Source organism: Heterocephalus glaber, unplaced genomic scaffold, assembly GCF_053883595.1.
Source record: "Heterocephalus glaber isolate CG9 unplaced genomic scaffold, H.glaber_assembly_v1.0 deba00001687, whole genome shotgun sequence".
NCBI lineage: Eukaryota > Metazoa > Chordata > Mammalia > Rodentia > Bathyergidae > Heterocephalus > Heterocephalus glaber.
In genome coordinates this window covers 10,959,358-10,980,369 of record NW_028258412.1, presented here as the reverse complement: position 1 = coordinate 10,980,369, position 21,012 = coordinate 10,959,358, and the positions used below count along the sequence as shown (strand labels likewise).

Below are 21,012 nucleotides of genomic sequence, written 5' to 3'. Positions count from 1 at the left end.
GCTCCCGTGCTGCTGAGGTTTTGTTCATGAAGTCTTTTCCTATGGGAATGTTTCAAGAGTTCTACCTAACTTATCTTCCAGCAAGTTTAGTGTTTCTGTCTTAAAATTTATATCTTTAATCCACTTCGATCTTAGTTTAGTGCATGGTGATAGGTATGGGTCTAGTTTTAATCTTTGGCAGGTTAAAATCCAGTTTTTCCAACACCATTTATTAAATAGGCTATCTTTCCTCCAATGATGGTGGTTGGCTTCTTTGTCAAAGATGAGGTGACTGAGCATGTCTGGAGTTGTTTCTGCATCTTCTATTCCACTGATCCTCAGGTCTGTTCCTTTGCCAGTACCATGCTGATTTTATCACAGTAGCTTTGTAGTATAGTTTCAAGTTGGGGATAGTGATACCCCCCAGCCATGTCGCTGTTGCTTAGAATTGCTTTAGCTATTCTAGGTGTCTTCTGGTTCCAAATGAATTTTTGGATTGTTTTCTCTAGTTCTGTGAAGTATATTGTTGGAATTTCAATTGGCATTGCATTGAATCTATATAGTAGTTTTGAAAGTATGGCCATTTTCACTATATTGGTCCTTCCTACCCAGCAGCAAGGGATGTCTTTCCATTTTCTTGTATCCTCTTCAATCTCTTTTTTCGGAGTGCTGTAGTTTTCAGTGTAGAGGTCTTTTGCTTCCTTTGTTAGATTGATTCCTAGATACTTCATTTTTTTGGATGCTATTTTAAAAGGGATTGTTTCCCAAATTTCTCTCTCAGTGAGTCTGTTATTTGTGTACAAGAAGGCTATTGTTTTCTGAGTGTTGACCTTGTATCCAGCTACTCTACTGAATCTGTCAATTAAGTCCAGAAGTCTTTTGGTGGAGTTTTTTGGGTCTTCTATGTAAAGTATCATATTGTCAGCAAATAATGACAGTTTAACTTCTTCTTTTCCTATCTTTATTCCTTTTATTTCTTTCTCTTTTCTAATTGCTGTGGCTAATGTTTCCAGAACTATATTGAACAGGAGTGGTGATAGTGGGCATCCTTGTCTTGTTCCTGATTTTAGCATGAAAGTTTTCAGTTTTTGACCATTTAGTATGATGTTGGCTATTGGTTTTTCATAGATAGCCTTAATCAGGTTAAGATAAAGACCTTCTATTCCAATTTTCTGTAGTTTTTATCATGAATGGGTGCTGGATTTTGTCGAATGCTTTTTCTGCATCTATTGAGATGATCATATGGTCTTTGTCCTGAGAAATTTCATGAACACCAAACCAGCACTACAAGCAATTCTAAACAATATCTTAGAAAAAAGCAATGAAGGTCACAAGTCCATGAGGCCCAGCAGAGGGAAGCCACCAGGCAAGGTAACACACTAAAGGGAAAAGGGAAAAAAATAAGAAATAAAAGAGCCAACAAAAGTAAAACATCATGACAAGGATAAATCAATATCTATCAATTATAACGATCAATGTTAAAGGCCTCAATTCACCAATCAAAAGAAATAGACTGGCAGAATGGATTAAAAAGGAAAATGCAGGCTGCAGACAGGCAGGTCTGCACACTCCCTACCGAGGTCCCGAGTCACACAGAACATGCAGAATCAGCCCGCGCCCCGGCAACAATACACTGGACCCCCACCCGTGCTCCTCTGTACAGCCACCTGGTTCCACACTACAAAGATGCAGAGGACACCAGACCACCAGACCACAGTGCTGAGACCCGCTGCCCCCGGCCCAGAGGTAGGGACTTCTGAGCTGTCGTCCCACTGCTCCTGGTCCAGAGGAAGGGGCTTCCTGGCCACCATCCCTCCTGCTGCTCCCAGTCCAGAGGATAGGGCTTTTGGGCCACCTTATGTCCCACTGCTCCTGGCCCAGAAGAAGGGGCTTCTGGGCCACCATCCCTCCCACCACTCCCGGCCCAGAGGTAAGGGCTGCTGAGCTGCCATCCCACTGCTGCTGGACCAGAGGAAGGGGCTTCCTGGCCACCACCCCTCCCGCTGCTCCCAGCCCACAGGAAAGGGCTTTTGGGCTACTGTCCCTACCACTGCTCCTGGCCCCTGTCCCACCTCTACCAGCTCAGAGGAGGTAATCCGTGCAGGTGCCAACAGCCCCCACCCCAGTTGAAATGAGAAAACACGTAAATAAGTCTCAAAACCAGACTTCCAGATCACCTACAGCAACCCGAAAGGGAAATGAGATGGAACACTCTGATACTCAACAACCTAGACCCACTGAACTGGCAACAAAAGGGGATCTGGAAAAGATGAAATCAGAAATAATTTCTCAGATAACAGGAGAAATTGTGCCCCTAGTGCAAGACATGATTAGTAAATCTAGAGAGGAGCTCAGGAACATGATGGAATCCCAACACAGGAAACAAATGAAATCAATAAAACAGATGCAAATAGATTTCCAGGACATGAAAAACTCCACTGAAAGTCTACACAGCAGAATGAGCCAATGTGAAGACAGAATTTCAGATATAGAAGATAAGATTGCAATTAATGACCAGGAAAAGAAAAATTGCTTCAAAATTATAAGGGAACATGAGAAATCAATCCAGCAGCTGCTAGATGATGCAAAGAAGAATAGCATAAGACTGATTGGAGTCAATGAAGAAACAGGAGAGAGTGCAGATGACATAAAAAATCTCTTCACAGAAATAATGGCAGAAAACTTCCCAAGCAGGGGAAAAGAGCTTGACATACAGATAAGTGAGGCATATAGGACTCCAAATAGCCTTGATCAAAAAACATCTACACGTAGGCATATAATTGTTAAGATTCCAGAAACTCAACAGAAGAACAAAGTTCTACAAGCAGTTAGAGAAAAGAAACAAATCATACACAAAGGAAAGCCCATCAGAATCACAGCAGACTTCTCAACACAAACCATCAAGGCAAGAAGAGCTTGGAGTGATGTATTCCAAGCCCTAAAGGAAAACAGCCTCCAGCCCAGATTGATGTACCCTACAAAACTATCTTTCAAAATGGATGGAGAAATAAGATATTTTCATGACAAAGAGCACCTTAGGAACTTCGTGAATACCAAACCAGCACTCCAAAGAATTTTACACAATATCCTAGGAGCAGACGATGAGGATCACAACCCCAGGAAGCACAGCAGAATGAACCCATCTGGCATGACAAGAAATTAAATGTAAACGGGGAGAACCCAACAAAAAGAAAAAGTCATGGCAATGACAAGTCAATACATTTCAGTTATAACCATCAATGTTAATGGTCTCAATTCACCAATCAAAAGAAATAGATTGGTAGAATGGGTCAAGAAGCAAAATCCAACAATATTCTGTATACAAGAAACACACTTAATTCACACTTAGACTGAAAGTTAAAGGGTGGAAAATAATACTCCATGTGATAGGAACCCGAAAAAAAGCAGGAGTAGCTATCCTCTTTGCAGATCAAGTAGATTTCAAACCAACACTGATTAAGAGAGACGAAGAAGGACACTACATCCTTGTAAAGGGAAGAATCCAAGAGGAAGAGATGACAATCATAAATATCTATGCACCAAACACTAGTGCACCCAACTATATAAAACAAATACTAACAGACATGAAAAGTCATATATGCACTAATACAATTGTAGTGGGGGACCTCAACACCCCACTGTCACAAATAGATAGATCAACTAGACAAAAAATAAGTAATGAAATACTAGAACTCAATGAACTCTTGAACAAATGAACTTAACAGATGTTTACAGAGTCTTCCACCCCACAAAATCAGAATACACATTCTTCTCAACTGCACATGGGTCATTCTCCAAAATAGACCACATACTCACACATAGAACATGTTTAAGTAAGTGCAAAGGAATTGAAGTTATCCCCTGTATATTATCAGACCATAGTGCGATGAAATTGGAGATCCATAGCAAAAGAAACTCAAAAAATTTCATAAACACATGGAAATTGAACAACACACTTCTGAATAACCAATGGGTCACAGAGGAAATTAAAGAAGAAATCACACAGTTCCTTCAATTAAATGACAATGGCAATACAACATATTGGAATCTATGGGACACAATGAAAGCAGTCTTATGAGCGAAATTCATAGCAGTGAATAGGCATATTAGGAAAACAGAATGAGCCCAATTAAACAACCTGATGCTGCATCTCAAGCTTCTAGAAAAAGAAGAACAGGACAACCCCAGAGCTCATACAAGGGAGGAAATTATAAAGATCAGAGGAAAGATCAATGCAATGGAGACTAAGAGAGCAATACAAAAAAATCAATGAAACTAAGAGTTGGTTCGTCGAAAGAATCAACAAAATTGATAAACCCCTTAGCCAACCTTGTCAGAAAAAGGAAAGAAAAGGCCCAAATCCATGAAATTAGGAATGAAAAGGGTGAAATTACAACAGACCCAGCAGAAATCCAGAGGATCATCAGTACCTACTTCCAGAACCTATACGCCAATAAGATGGACAACACAGAAGAAATGGACAGATTCCTAGATACATATGAATTACCAAAGTTGAACGAAGAAGACCTAAAAATTCTGAACAACCCAATATCAAGCAATGAAATTGAAAATGTAATTAAAAACTTATCAACTAAGAAAAGCCCGGGCCCTGATGGCTTCACTGCTGAATTCTACAAGACATTTAGAGAGGAACTGCTGCCACTACTGTTTAAACTCTTCAATGAAATTGAAAGGGTAGCAATACTCCCAAATTCATTTCTGGAAGCAAGCATCACCTTGATCCCCAAAGCAAAGAAAGACCCAACCAAAAAGGAGAACTATAGGTCAATCTCACTAATGAACATAGATGCAAAAATCCTTAATAAGATATTGGCAAACAGAATGCAGAAGATCATCAAGAAGATCATACACCCTGGTCAAGTGGGATTCATCCCAGGGATGCAGGGATGGTTCAATATATGCAAATCAATCAATGTAATACACTATGTCAATAGAGCCAAGGACAAAAATCGTACGATTATTTCCATAGATGCAGAAAAAGCATTTGACAAAATCCAACATGCATTTATGATAAAAAAAAAAAAAACCCTACAAAAAATTGGAACAGACAGTCTCTAACTCAATATGATAAAAGCCATCTATGAAAAACCAACAGCCAATATCATACTAAATGGTCACAAACTGAAATCCTTCACACTAAAATCAGGAACAAGAAAAGGATGTCCACTATTACCACTCTTGTTCAATATAGTTCTGGAAACATTAGCCACAGCAATTAGACAAGAGAAAGAAATAAAAGGAATAAAGATAGGAAATGAAGACGTCAAACTATCATTATTTGCAGATGACATGATACTCTATATAGAAGACCCCAAGAACTCCACCAAAAGTCTTCTAGACTTAATAACCAAATTCAGTCAAGTAGCTGGTTACAAGGTCAACACACAAAAATCAATAGCTTTCCTCTACACCAATGACAGACTCACTGAGAGAGAAATAGGGCAAATAATTCCTTTCACAATAGCATCCAGAAAACTGAAATACCTAGGAATCATCCTAACAAAAGAAATCAAAGACCTCTTCTCTGAAAACTATGGCACTCTGAAAAGAGAGATTGAAGATGATATCAGAAAATGGACAGACATCCCCTGCTACTGGGTAACAAGGATCAACATAGTGAAAATGGCCATACTTCCAAAACTGCTATATAGATTTAATGCAATTCCAATTAAGATGCCAGCAGCATACTTCATAGACCTCGAGAAAACAATCCAAAAATTCATTTGGAGCAAGAAGAGACCCAGAATAGCAAAAGCAATTCTAGGAAACAGAGACATGGCAGGGGGTATCCCAATCCCCAACCTGCAACTCTACTACAAAGCTACTGTGATAAAAACAGCATGGTACTGGCAAAGACACAGACTTGAGGACCAGTGGAACAGATTAGAAGATGGAGAAACAACACCAGACACACTCAGCCATCTCATCTTCGACAAAGGAGCCAAACACCCTCACTGGAGGAAAGAGCCTCTTTAATAAATGGTGCTGGAAAAAGTGGGTTCAACTTGCCAAAGATTAAAACTAGACCTATATCTCTCGCCATGCACTAAACTAAAATCAAAATGGATTAAAGATCTAAATATTAAAATAGAAACTTTGAACCAGTTGGAACAGAGGTTAGGTAGAACCTTGAAGACATCGGTGTAGGAAAAGATTTTATGAACAAAACCTCAGTAGCCCGTGAACTAACACAAACAACCAACAAATGGGATCTCTTCTTATTAAAAAGCTTCTGCACAGCAAGAGAAACCACCAGCAGTGTGAAGAGACAACCCACAATGTGGGAAAAAATCTTCACCTGCTCTTCCTCAGACAAAGGTCTACTATCTCAAATCTATAAAGAACTTAAAAAGATCAGACCTCCCAAATTTAAAGACCAATCCAAAAATGGGCATCTGAAATGAACAGACATTTCTCAGACGAAGTAGAAATAGCAAGTAAATACATGAAAAAATGTTCAACATCACTGGTCATTCGAGAGTTGCAAATGAAAACAACACTGAGATTCCACCTCACTCCAGAAAGAATGGCTGCTATCATGAAATCAACCAATAACAAATGCTGGCGGGGCTGTGGGGAAAGAGGAACCCTGCTCTACTGCTGGTGGGAGTGTAGACTGGTGCAACCACTGTGGAAATCAGTATGGAGATACCTCAAAGAACTAGGACTGGAAGTCCCATTTGACCCCGCTATTCCACTGCTGGGGATCTTCCCCAAAGAATTAAAAGAATCATACCATAGTGATATATGTGCACCCATGTTCATAGCAGCGCAGTTTGTAATAGCTAAAACTTGGAAACAGCCCAGTTGCCCATCAACTGGAGACTGGATAAAGAAAATGTGGTTTTTTTAATAAAATGGAGTACTACTCAGCCATAAAAAATGAGAAATTAGAGACATTTATAGCTAAGTGGATGCACATTGAGGCAATACTCTTAAGTGAAATAAATAGGACACACATGTGTAAATACCGAATAGTTTCTCTGGTGTGAGAAACTGAAAGTGTAAATAAGCACTAAATGTATAATAGGTAATGTGAAATAGGAAGAAAAGGGGCAAAGGGGAAGGAAGTGGGAGGGCTAGGGGAAAGGATAGAAGAGAATGGGATTAATATGAGAAAATGGAAAAATAGGAACAAAATCTTTGTAAATAGGGAGGACTGGAGGGGTTGAAGGGAGGGCTGGGCAAGGGTGAAAAATAAGAACCAAGAGAGACTATGTAAAGGTGCAAATTTCCAATGATGAGTGTCATTATATTGTATATCTAAAATGTACCAATGATTAGAATGAATAATCAATAATGCAAAATAGGAAGAAAAGGTCCAAAGGGGTAGGGGTAGTGGGATGGGCAGGGGAAAGGAATGAAGGGAAAGGAAAAATGATGAGAAATGGAAAAACTGGAAATAAAGTCTTTGTAAATAGGGAAGGGTGGAGGGGGTGAAGGGAGGGCTAGGAATGGGGAAAAAATAAGAACCAAGATGCATTATGTAAAGGTACAATTCCCAATGAGAAATGTAATTGTGTTGTATACCTACAATGTACCAATAAAAGAATTTAATTAAAAAAAGGAAAATGCAACAATACGCTGTATACAAGAAACACACCTAACTCAAAAAGAAACTCATAGACTGAAAGTAAAAGGTTGGAAAACAGTTGTCCACACCACAGGAACCCAGAGAAAGCAGGGGTAGCAATCTTATTTGCAGACAAAGTAGATTTCAAACCAAAACTAATTAAGAAAGACAAAGATGGTCACCAGATCCTTGTGAAGGGAACAATCCAAGAGGAAGAGATGACAATCCTAAATATTTATGCACCAAATATGAATGCCCCCATCTATACAAAACAAATGTTAATAGACATGAAAAACCAAATAAACACTAACACAATTGTAGTGGGGGACTTCAATACCCCACTGTCACAAATAGACAGATCATCTAGACAAAAAGTTAACAAGGAAATTCTAGAACTGAACCAAGCTATTGAACAAATGGACTTAATAGATGTTTACAGAGTGTTCCACCCCACAAAATCGGAATACACATTCTTTTCAGCTGCACACGGGTCATTCTCCAGAATAGACCACATGCTAGCTCATAGGACATGTCTAAGTAAATGTAAAAGAATTGAAGTTACCCCTGTATATTATCAGACCATAGTGCAATAAAATTGGAGATCAATAACACAAGAAACTGCAAAACCCCAACAAACACATGGAAACTGAATAACACCCTCTTGAAAAACCAATGGGTCACAGAAGTAATTAAAGAAGAAATTAAACAGTTTCTACAAGTAAATGAAAATGCCAGTACAACATACAGGAATCTATGGGACACAATGAAAGCAGTTCTGCAGGAAATGCCCAGCACTGAATCCCCATTTTAGGAAAACAGAGAAAACTCAGATAAATAACCTAATGCAGAACCTCAAGCTCCTAGAAAAAGAAGAGCATAATGAATCCAAAGCTCGTACTAGAGAGGAAATTATAAAGATCAGGGAAGAAATCAATGCAATGGAGACTAAGAGAACAATACAAAAAAATCAATGAATCAAAGAGTTGGTTTTTTGAAAGAGTAATTAAAACCAATAAACCTTTAGCCAACCTTATCAAAAAAAGGAAAGAAAAAGCACAAATACATGCAATTAAGAATGAAAAAGGTGAAGTAACAACAGATCCAACAGAAATCCAGAGGATCATCAATACCTACTTCAAGAATCTCTACTCCAATAAAATGGAAAACACAGAAGAAATGGGCAGATTCCTAGATACATATGAATTGCCAAATTTAAATGAAGATATAGAAATTCTAAACACCCCAATTACAATGAGTGAAATTGAAAATGTAATAAAATATTAACCATAAAGGAAAGCCCAGGTCCAGATGGCTTCACTGCTGAATTTTACAAGACATTTAAAGAAGAACTAACGCCATTACTCTTTAAGCTCATCAAGGAAATTGAAAGGGAAGCAATACTTCCAAATTCATTCCTGGAAGAGAAGTCTTAAGCTGGTCATGGTAGCACACTTATGTAATCCCAGCACTTTGGGAGACTGAGGCAGGAGGATTATAAATTTGAGCTCAGCCTGGGCAACTAAGTGTCTTAGTGAAACCCTGTCTAAAAAATAAAAAAGAATTGGGGATGTAGCCAGGGCAAAGGCCCTGGGTTCAATTTCCAATACCCCCAAAATTTAAAAAAAGTACAGTAAGTCTCAGATATTGTTTTGTATGTTGAAACTGAGTGGAAAGGAAAAGGAGAAATTTTGTTTTTTGGTCTCAAAGGAAAATGCAAAGATAGATAGTGAAGAGTTTATTTCTTTAGGAATATGACCAATAGAATTAGCCTTGTAAATATTAGAAACATACAGAAGCCAAATATGGGATCAAAAGAAAAAATTTGCTGTATGCAGCATATTGTTGGATCTTGCTTCTTGACCCATTCTGCCAGTCTATTTCTTTTGATTGGTGAATTGAGACCATTAACATTGATGATTATAACTGAAATGTATTGACTTGTCATTGCCATGACTTTTTCTTTTTGTTGGATTCTCCTGCTTTGCATTTAATTTCTTGTCACACCTGATGGATTCATTCTGCTGGGCTTCATGGGGTTGTGGCCCTCATTGTCTTTTCCTAGGATATTGTCTAAAATTTTTTGGAGTGCTGGTTTGGTATTTGTGAAGTTCCTAAGGTGCTCTTTGTCATGAAAGTATCTTATTTCTCTATCAATTTTGAAAGATAGTTTTGCAGGGTACATCAATCTGGGCTGAAGGCTGTTTTCCTTTAGGGCTTGGAATACATCACTCCAAGCTCTTCTTGCCTTGATGGTTTGTGTTGAGAAGTCTGCTGTGATTCTGATGGGCTTTCCTTTGTATGTGATTTGTTTCTTTTCTCTAACTGCTTGTAGAACTTTGTTCTTCTTCTGTTGGGTTTCTGGAATCTTAACAATTATATGCCTATGTGTAGACTTTTTTTTGATCAAGGCTAGTTGGAGTCCTATATGCCTCCCTTACCTGTATGTCAAGTTCTTTTCCCCTGCTTGGGAAGTTTTCTGCCATTACTTCTGCGAACAGTTTTTTTATGTCATCTGCACTCTCTCCTGTTTCTTTGTTGACTCCAATAAGTCTTATGTTATTCTTCTTTGCATTGTCTAGCAGCTGCTGGATTGATTTCTCATGATCCCTTACAATTTTGAAGCAATTTTTCTTTTCCTGGTCACTAATTGCAATCTTACCTTCTGTATGTGAAATTCTGTCCTCACATTGGCTCATTCTGCTGTGTAGACTTTCAATGGAGTTTTTAATCTCCTAGAAATCTGTTTGCATCTGTTTTGTGGATTCCATTTGTTTCCTCTGTTGGGATTCCATCATGTTCCTCAATTCCTCTCTAGGTTTATTAATCATGTCCTGCACTATGGGCACAATCTCTGCTGTTATCTGATAAATTATTTCTGATTTCATTTTTTCCAGATCCTCTTTTGTTGCCAGTTCAGGGAGTCCAGGTGGTTGAGTATCAGAGTGTTCCATCTCATTTCCCTTTGGGGTTGCTGTAGGTGATCTGGAAGTCTGGTTTTGAGACTTGTTTATGTGTCTTCTCATTTTGATGCAGGGGAGGGGGGTGTTGTTGGCACCTGCATGGCTCACCTCCTCACACTGGGAGCAGGGCTATGGCGGCCTGGAAGCCCCTAGTTAAGAACATTCTTAATGCTCTCTACTGGGTATTTTTCAAATATACAGTCACAGTAACTGTTGTGAACCATAGTCACCTGATATGGTATAGAACTTTAAAAGTTATTCTTCTGGCGCAGGTCATGGTCACAATCTTGCTGCTTAACACAGCTCCAGTGAAACCGAGACTATGGCTGAAACCACGACTCCGTCTTTTGCTTTCGCTTTCCACAGTAGTAATTACCTCGGTGCTGTACTCCCTGGGAAATCACTGAAAGGATAAAAGTCAGTACTTCAGAAATGGTTACGAGGCCGGGATTACAGGAAGAAATTGTAAATCCATTTACAGAAAAGCCCCTCACTCATACCTCCATGAGTAGTGGGGACCTGACATCCATATGCCCTGACTGTACAAAGGGAAATTGGGACATCAACAAATTCATGATGCAGTTATGGCTCTTGGAAGGTCACCCTTGGCCAACACCTATATAACCGCAAGGCACACAACAATGAGATCTAATGAAACTTGGCCTAATGAGGTAGCCTGACCTTGCTAAAATGCTTCTTATTCCTCAAATGTAAATCTGATAAGTTAGCAAGAGTTCACTAGAACCCGGAAGAGTATTTAGAACTGGGTGGTCTAAAATAGTTCTTTAGAAGATACCAGCTTTTCTTTAACTCTGTATGAAAACACACTGTGTATGGACCCACGTGCTTACCAAAGCCTTGTGTAATCAAAACGTATATAAGTAAAGTGATTTCAGTATAACTCAGGCAGGCAAGCTGAGCTGCCAACCCTCCATTCAGTGTCTGTCTCATTCTCTCATTGCCAACTCCACACCTCCTCTCAGGACCTGAACCCGCTGGAGCTGGACTCTGGCATTCTTCTATCTACCTGTACCAATTAATCATCTTCTCTCCATACCCTGTTCTCTCCTCACAGCTCCAGACAACCCCTCTTTCTAGTCTTTTCTTCTGAGATAAACTTACCTTCTGCCCTTTAAAACTGTGACCTTGGAAGTCTCTGCAAACATGGGTTGTGATGAGCAATGCAGATGTGCTGCAGAGATCAGGCATCTGAGCAAGGTCTCAGTCTCCCACGTGCAATCTTTCAATAACACATTTGTGTTAAGTAAAGAAAAGTAATAACTCAGATGAGTCTGGAGTACTCTCTGGAGTAGATCCCATTTCTCCTTCAATTGTTAAATTTTACTATTCACAATTTTTCTTGTGACAGCTCCATTCAGAAACCATCTGCAAGACCTACCTGTATTCACTCTGGCATTTGGGGGAACTCACAGGATGGTATTTTGATCATCCTGAAGCTGAAGTACTTGCAGCTTAAAGAAGGCTTACTGAGGTGAGCAGTTGCTGTGATTTCTGCAGCAAATCTTCTTGTCCCTGGAGATAACAAGCAGATCTCTCCTTATCTAAACACAAGCATGCTCTGTCCACTTCTCTGCTTCCTGCCTGCCATGAGGTGAGCAGCTCTCTTCCACCACACCCTGCTGCCAGGATGTTTCTGCCTTGCAGCCAACTGAACATGGACTGAAACTGTGAGCAGATAAAACCTTTCCTCCTTTCAGTTGTTTTTCTCAGGTAGTTGGTCACAGCAACAAAAAGCAAACTAACAAATCCCTCCTCTCCCTGCTTTGGAGCCTTCTACTTCACCATGTGAGTGGGCCCTGGGAAGAGAAAACCTAGGCCGGAAGGAGGAGAAGGCTCAAGATAGTCCTTTCCTGGCCTGTCCCTCTAACCTGTTAAACAACTACATTTTTTTTCTGGTACTGGGGATCAAACTTAGAACCTTGTGCTTGTCAGGCAGGCATAGTGCCACTGAGCTACATCCCCAGCCCAAAACCTACATTTTAGACAGATCACTTCTTGTGTGTACAAATCCTGGTTGTGTAATGTCCTGGTGGTCCTCAGGACAGGCCAGTATTTGAGCTGAGAGCCTCCTTTCTGACCCAGGCTCATCTTGTGTCCTTTTAAAGTCCTGATCTCTTTCCTAGGAGAAGTGTTGAGGCCATGTAAAGGTCACCACACTGGGAGTGACACTCATGCATTTCCTATCCTTGGCGTTTCCAGCAGTTGTAATTTGGTTCTTTCTAAAATTCAAGAGGTGATGACATACAGACTTATGAACTATAATGTTAAGAAATTTATCTTCCTGCTTGAAGGCTCTGCTTCCTCTTGGAACTGCATCAGTGCAAAAGGAGCTTCTCTTGCCTGGCCTATGGTCTAGATTGCAGAGTAGGGAGAGCCCTGGGGTAGGGACAGGGCAAGCAGCCCAGCCTGTGATGTCTCCTTCCTCCAGTCTGGTTATTGGCACTGCATGGGCAGGAGCTTCCCATGCTTGACACCTTTTATGCTACCCTCTGTCATACATACTCCTCTGCTTCCTTGCTTGGCTAAATCTTTTCCAACCATTCTCCCATATTTCACCCTGGACCAACCCTGCCCCATATTTGAATGATTCCTGCACACAGATTCCTGCCAAGAAGAAAGGCAGGTGACTTTAAGGGCCAAGGCAACTCAGCCCTCAGTAGCTGTTCTACACCTCCTGCCCGTCCACGTGCAGACTTGCAAGTTCCATCCTGACTGCTGCTCTACACAGCAAGGAAAGCAGAGGCAGGGAAGGACAATGTCATCAAGGCTGACATAAAAGGGGCTGGTGGGGCCCATTCCCTCGCAGCCTACATCAAGCAGAGCAGGGCTGGCAGGCAAACCACTGTTACTCACAAGAAGTCCAGTAGAGACAAGACTGCCACCTGTAAACCCAGTTCCACTGCTCTACCCACCCTACACTCTCATGACCACTTTGTGACATGTAAAGCTGTTGGGCCCTAGGGTGGCTCTATACACCCAAACCTAGAGCTGCGTGACTTTCAAGGTGGAGAGAAAACAGGGAAGGTCAAGTGAGCCAGATCCTGAGGAAGGATCTTTGTAGGGTTGGTCATCCTGACATGTCCCAAGGATTTTCTGTTATTGGCTTCTGTAATGACCAAATGATGAACACTTTATGGGCCCTGTTGAGAGTGAGGGTGTGAACTTAATGCTACTGTCACTTCTCTGCAAGCTCTGTCCCTTCTAGAACCTTCTGTGAACAAAGACAGATGCTTTCCAAACCTAGCAGGACACAGACAGGAGACACTACCTCTGAGGAGAGAACACATGTTTAGGAACCAGTAGACATCTTGACTGGAAGAAGACATTAACAGAAGAGAATGTGCTCACAGGAGACAAAATTTTTTTTCTAGATGTGTTACCTTTTTTTCTGGCAGTAAACTTTGCCTGTGAAGAAAGGCATGAGAAAGCTTATCTGGTTGTCAAAAAAGGAGGCTTCTTTGAAGAGACTATATAGGGTGAGAATCGAGGTGACCTGTGGCATCTGCCCACCTTGGCCTTTGCTGGCAGGGACTTCAAGGGGAGCAGTGGATCCCCAGGCTGCAAGACCTGATTGCTGTCCCTGTCTCTGATCCACCCACTCTGGAGAAGTGGCTGTGGCTTGGTAACCAGCACACTCCTCTGGTTGGGCTTAGATGGATCCCTGTGGTAGTGAGAACACCTGTCTACAGGTTCCTGGGCTCCTCTGTGTCAGAGTGCCTCTGGCAGAGCCCTTCCATGAGAGGTCCTTGCTTGTTCCACCAGAATCTTTCCAAGTGCCATGAGCACCTAGACTTCAACTGCTGCAATGTCCAGGAACAGTTGGCTTGTGATTGACACCCAGCTCTGAGTAATAGCTGCTGGAGACTTGGCTTTTTGCAGGACATCTTCCTGCCCTTTGCCTTTTTTACTAGGGCTAAGACATTGTAGAACATGCTTTGTCTTTTTCTTGACATGGCTTTCTGGAGAAGCCTCTCTTCTCTGGCAGACATGGGAAAGACTTCCTCCCAATGGTGTCTGTTTCCCTGACCTGAGCAGAAGGACTCCACTCAAAGGCATGGGAGGGCCTCACTCCTGCCAATCTCTCTTCCTGCTCTCTTGATCTGCCCCCCCCCATCAGTTGGACCAGACATCTTGCTGTTGATCTGCCATGTGTGTTATCTTCTGTCTTGAAACTTTCTGAGGAAGTTCTTGGAAGAAAGTTCCAACTTTGGCAATGAAGTTAGCCCTGGAGTCACAGGAGTCCAGGAGGAAAAGGAAGACTATGGAAGGGATGTCTTGAGCCTCACCTATGGGGACATTTCTGATCTAAGGACCAGAAAGTGTGGAGCCAACTGGCTCCTTGACCAAGACCTTTTAAAGGTTGCTTCAAGCCACAGGCAAATTTTCAAATCAAGGAAGGGAAGGTCTGGAGAAGTATCCACACAGGTTTCCAGGCTCTGAGCATGCTAGGTGGGGGAGGGGTGGACTTGGGGAAAATGTGTTTGGCAACAAACTAGTATCTCTGCATACATGCAGAAATCATGCCCTCATGGAGCTGTGACAAACTCCTGTCCAGATGGACCATATGGTTTTTGCCAGGTGGTTGGTATTCAGGCCCCAAGAGAAGTGACTTCCTAAGTAACATTTCTCAGGCTTCATGAGGTCACTTGGTGAATCTTTCTCATACACCCCCCCAACATTCTGTGAGGTGTTTTGTAGACTATGGAGTTGATCTTCTGGGTCCCTCACTGGGTCTTGTTGTAGAATATCCCTTATGTCCTGTTGTTGAAAAGTAATTTGGCCCTTCTTAAAGAAGCTGCCACCACACCAAGGTCTCATCTTCTGTACACCTTTTCTACTTTCACAAGCAGGTGTGGAGGGCTGAGTGGGCTGGGTGGGCCCATGTTTGTCCTGTGCATGGTCCTGACACTTCTCTGGGAATCTATCCTGAGGCTGTCTCAGTTTCTGAGATGCTTGGAAGCTGAAGGCAGGGTAGGGTAGATGTTCATCTCTGATGAACCTCTCTTGACTGTCCTGCTCTGGTCCCTGCTGGAGCTGAGGGCTTTTAGAAACCCTAGGAAGGATGGAGGGAGACGTAAAGATCTAGGAGGTCTGGCTGCCCTGAGGATGGGTTGGCTAATGGTTTCCTGAGGTTTTTGGAGCTCAGAGGTGAGGCATTTCAAGTGATTCTGCAAGAACCATTCCACATGATGATTTTGCATTGGAAGAAAAGACTGTCCCTTGTGCTGAGAGGTAGTGCAAGTTGTTGTACAGACCTTAATCTGGGAAGAAGAAGGTGGTGGTGGGTTTGGGAGAGAGCATGCAACTTGGGCCTGAGTCTCAACCTAAAGCAGAGAATGGAGCAAGTTTTATGTCAATAATTGAGGCTAGGCCACGTGATGGGGTGAAGGCTGAGGCTGGAAAAGCTGTAGTGGTCCTTCAGCTTGAGGTTGAAGTCAGAAATGGGTTGGAACTTCATGGAATTTTATACATTTGAATTGTGAAGGGGGACACAGCTTACAGACTCAGGCAGTAGCCACAAGGGACTCTCTGTGAAAATGCAGCAGATCCCCAAGGAGCTGCCTGCATTCTTGCTCTTTTTTGTTGTGGTGGTGGTGGTGGTAGTGGAGTTTTTGTTTGGTTTTGTTGGGTTTTTTTTGGTACCGGGGATCAAACTTGGGACCTTGCACTTGCGAGGCAGGCACTGGAACCACTGAGCTAAATCCCCGGCCCTGCGTTCTTGCTCTTAATGGTCCTGTGAGACTATGCAGGAAGAGAGCTGCTGAGAGCTGGGAAACAGCTCTGGTTTGTCTTTCAGTTTCCAGAAGCATTGTGTAGAAGTGTCTCATTTGTCACCTAGTGACCTTAACATGTACTGCAGAAACTCCAGAGGATGGTCTGGCTTCATTGGATGGACAAAGAACCTCTCCTCTTCTTGGTTCTTCCACATTATTAGCACTATATTGGTGAACACCATTACCAATAGCTTCTGGGCTTTGGGGTTGATGAAACAGAGGCCCCCCAACCTCTACCTGCCAGCAGGTGGCGTTGCTCCATGACAAAACATCTGGTTGGTGGTAAGAAAGATGACTTTGCTGAGATTTGCTGGGTGCCCAGGTGGAGAAACACAAGATGTTGTTAGTTGCCCTCCACCAGGAGAGGAAGGAAATGGGGCAGTGAGAGGTGTCAGAGCCTGAGTTGGCTGTGATGAGAGATGGCAAATAGGAGTTCCGGAGAAGGGGGTTTTGTGGGATCTTCATCAAGCCAAGCTGGTCTTCCTGATGATCAACTGATGATAGAGTTACCACCAGAGGCAGAGGCTGCCGGGTCCCAGAAGCTGGTGAAAGTGATGGGGACAAAGTTCTAGGAGAAGGATCTTCTACCTAGTAGCTATGTGATGGGTGGCCTCTAGCAGGCCCTGGTATGAACACCTCCCCTGAGGCATTTCCACATCTTCTATTGTCCCAGAGCTCCCGTGAGGGCCTTCAGGATACAGGAGGCACAAGCTGCAGCCAGTAGACAGGCAGAGTGGGCACTTGTGGTGGGCCTACAACCCCTGCAATGCCCCACACCCCAACTTCAGAAAGCCCTTGTTGCCCTCCTCCAGTGGCTTTAGTAACAAGCCATCCCAATATGGAGTCTCCCTCTGGCTCCAGCCAAGTCCCTCAACTAACTTCATAGGTCCTGGTAGGAAGGAGGACCTCAAAGTGGAACGATCCTAGTCTTTGCAGAGGTAAAGCTTCATCCTGAGTCACCACTTCCTACAGGCAGTCCTCCATAAGCTGGAAATGGAAACTAGGTTATGGCAGAGAAGGGAGGGGCCTGGGATCTCACAAGAGGCTGAGTGGAATGAATGTTCCTTGTGGACAACATGCAAGAGAAGACCTGGAGGGCACCGTCAGTGTCCAAGTCCACCTGAACACTGACAGCAATACCAAGGTATAGGGAGGGGCTGCATTTTATCACTTACAGGGTCCTTCCACATGCACCAAGCACCATGGTCCTCACAACCAGCTTCATGGGGGACAAAGGACAGATCATTTCAAAGTGGAGTCTGCTACAGCAGAGCAAAGCAGCTTGTCCATCATGAGACCTGGTGGTCCCACCTCCAGATCCAGGTAGTATTGCTTCACCATGACCCTCCCTGTCCCCTCCTGGACATCGTCCAAACTCTGGCCCAGTACAGGGCCTAGGAAATGTCTCCCTCAGACATCCTTCCCAGGAGTTTCCCTCTCATGCCTCCCCAGCTGATATGCACAGAGATGTGGGCCTGTTCACTCAGGGACAGTTGAGGGCAAGTTGAGGGACAGAGCTTTACCTTTCAGAGAGCAGCTCTTCTCCCTGCTCTTGTTCCGCCTCTTCTCCGTGGGGGCTAAGAGACAAGAAAGTGAGGTGAGCCCCAGTTCCCCCTCTCCTCCCCCTAGAAAATGCAAACACCACACGTTCCTAAATAGTAGGACTTTCTGCCTTTAACAAACAAGTGCTCATTCCTCAAGTGGCTAATTTTTTTCTCTTTTGGAAAATAAAAAAATGCTCCACACGAGCTCCGCCATGTGTATCTTCAATCACAGTGCCTCTTCTCAGGAAGCTTAGCTCTACCAGTGCATCTCAGATGCCAGGTAGGACTCTGCTTCCAGGGGCCAGAGGCATCAGCAGCCTCTCACAGAGGCACTCAGGGGCTCAGCACAGCACAGCACCTAGAAGCCAGGTCCAGAGGCAGCTGCTGTGCCAAGGGGACTGATGAATCTTTCCTTTCCCAGAGGTCCCCAGCTCTTGGCCACTGACTGAGTCACAGTATTTGATTCCACCCGAGCACCTCCACCACACCACACAGATGGTCTGAGAGTCTCTGACGGATGTCCCAGGGCCCACGTGCACCCCTGCCCTGTGACCTATCATGAAAGAATGGTGTTCTAGATTTCCCCTCTTACAAGTGTCTCTACTGATTTACAAAAGTAGAAAAGATTAGTAAAAAGAGAGATCATTGTCTATTGTGATCTGGCCAAGAGTTTCTTACCTTTCCAGTGTTATTTTTTCCACTTTTGGGGGGTAGGATAGATTAGTCTGGAAATAACAGGATGAAGTGCACCAATCCACACCCAAAGGCAAGGATGACAAGTTCTAGATCATGGAACTTGAGCTCACCCATGTGTCATGAACGCTTTTTATAAGAAAGAGAAACTGTCATCTGAAGTATACTGTAACCCTCATGCAATTGAGCCCTGAGGGTTCCCTTAGAGACCAGGGACCAGTGCCAGGCCTGCATCACACAGCTCTGCATGGGGAGGAAGGGAGACTGAAGGGCCCAACCATGCCCCTCCTCTACCTTCCTGCCTGGGCCTTTCTGATCAAGGCCAGTTGCGGGCTCCCCCTGACAGGGTTGTCCCCCTGAAACCAAGATGTCACTACTTCCTTGGAGGGCTCTGCCTGAGCTACGGTACATAGCTTTGTACAGTACATAGCTTTGTAAATGTGGAGTTGTCTCTGGCACTTTGGTATTGCACAAATACCAGACAGAGCAGGATTATCCCGCTCTGGGTCTCCTCTTTCTGCAACTTCAGTTTTCCCAGAGTACACTCTTGGCATTGCATCAATTCAGGCAGAACTGATACTTCTTGTATACTTGTGTTGCACTGAGTTTTGAATAAAAATCTTGTGAAATTTTTACAATTAATTTCACTATCTTCAGATAGAAAATCTTTTTAACAGCAACAGAGAAAAACTTCTGTTCGTGTACGAGGGCACTGCAGTTAGATTAGTGATTGTCATCCACTCAGAAACAGTGGGAGGAAGACGGTGGAGTGGGACAACCAAAGAGGTTAAAGGACAACATTTTTCAACCAAAGATTCCTTGCTCAGAAAATCTGTCCTTTAATAGTGAAGAAAAATTTCGATCCCCGGTACCAAAAAATAAATAAATAAAATGTAATCATGAAGAAGAAGTGAACATATTCATAAGCAAAGCCTCCCAGCACTACTACCTAACAAGAAGTACTAAACAAAGGCTTTAGAATGGCAAGAAAGTTTCACTCTTAGATTTAAAATACTAGATTGATTTATCAAAGTGTGGGTGTGTTTGTGGGGGGACATGTGTGTGTACAAAAGTTATCAAAGTTCTGCATTTCAATTGTCATTGATTTCAGAAGATACAATATCCTTTCGAGATCTGTTGCAATTTTATGCTTATTTAGTCTGGTGAAATTATAATAATATATTAACTTCTTAAGATTCCCTCTCTGACTGCACAGATTGTGATGTGGCTAGGAATGAGTGTGTTTGTTTTTATTCAAAGAGAGGAAATCTGTAGATCAGTGTTTTATAACAAAAGTGTAATTTTTCAGCCATTATTTCTATGAGTATTTTTCTCCCTTTGTTTAATCTCCTTTCTCTCTGAGACTGTTATTCCCCATACATTGGTCTGCTTGATAGCAAGGTTGTCTGAGTGCTACTGTGCCATTTGCTGAAAATGCCTTTGGTTCGATTTATTGTTTTTGCTTTCATTCCAGTATTATATGTCAGTTGGATATATTTATGTGGCTCTATTTCTGGGCTCTCTTTTCTTTTCCATGGATGTATTGTCTAACCTTTCTCTAAGATCCCATCATCTTGTTTACTGTTGCTTGATAGACAGTGTTGAAGTAGAGTACTGTCTTTCTAAAAGTCCACCTGTGCCCAAGATGTGTATCCAGGTGCTACACTGTAGAGTTTATTTACCGAAAGCATTAAATTACAGTACGCATTAAATCAAGGTAGGGGACAACTTAGTGGGGCCTCGAGTAGTTTGTCCTTTTGTGGATGGGTCAGCTATATCTTGCCACAGTGTGTAAAGATGATGCCTGCTGTTCCTGTTGGATTGTGGACTGGTGGTCATGGCTTATGCCATAAGTAGGCTAAAAAAATATGTCAGGATGTTACAGGTGGCCTCCTGGTCTGGCATGACACATTGCTGTCAGTTTTAGGAGTCACTCCTGGACCTGGTCCCAGTGGTCCACATGTGTGAAATGGTTCTTTGCATCAGCCCCAGCCTGCTGCCACCATGGGTCTAACAGAAATGATGCCACCATCAGATGAATGGTGTCTTTAAAATGTTGTTCACATCCCAAGAGCTGCTACTGACCTAAACAACTAAGTCTGGGTATGAGCAGGGCAGGAAAGTAGAGTGAAGCAAGGAATTGGTTGGAGTGAGGTTAGAGGCCCATGAATTCCACTGCACCCAGAACATTTTCTCTATTCTTAAAATAAACACATTGAAGTAAAGTTTTAGCTGAGATAAAATGTTAGTTTCTCTAGCATCAGGTGTCACCCATTTTATCAGTTAGAAGTCTTTCAGTTGCAATCCAGAGATGGGGTGGGTTTCCACCACAATCTGACCCAGTATTTTCACAATGGCATACCCTTCTCACCACCATTCTTCGATCGAAGTCCTAACCCTAACAAGACCATATTTAGACATAGGGCCTGTAAGAAGGCTAAATGAGA

The 21,012-nt window shown here is 42.7% G+C and overlaps 1 protein-coding gene across 1 annotated transcript in view; it reads left to right on the top strand.

The window, feature by feature from the left end:
• The first annotated feature begins 11,901 nt into the window (after positions 1–11,901).
• Positions 11,902–21,012, top strand: part of Myo1h (myosin IH) — a 92,743-nt gene continuing 83,632 nt past the window's right edge. Inside the window, exon 1 of the mRNA XM_087198057.1 lies at positions 11,902–12,025. The gene's annotated coding sequence lies outside the window, so the exon portion shown is untranslated. The remainder of the gene's footprint in view (positions 12,026–21,012) is intronic.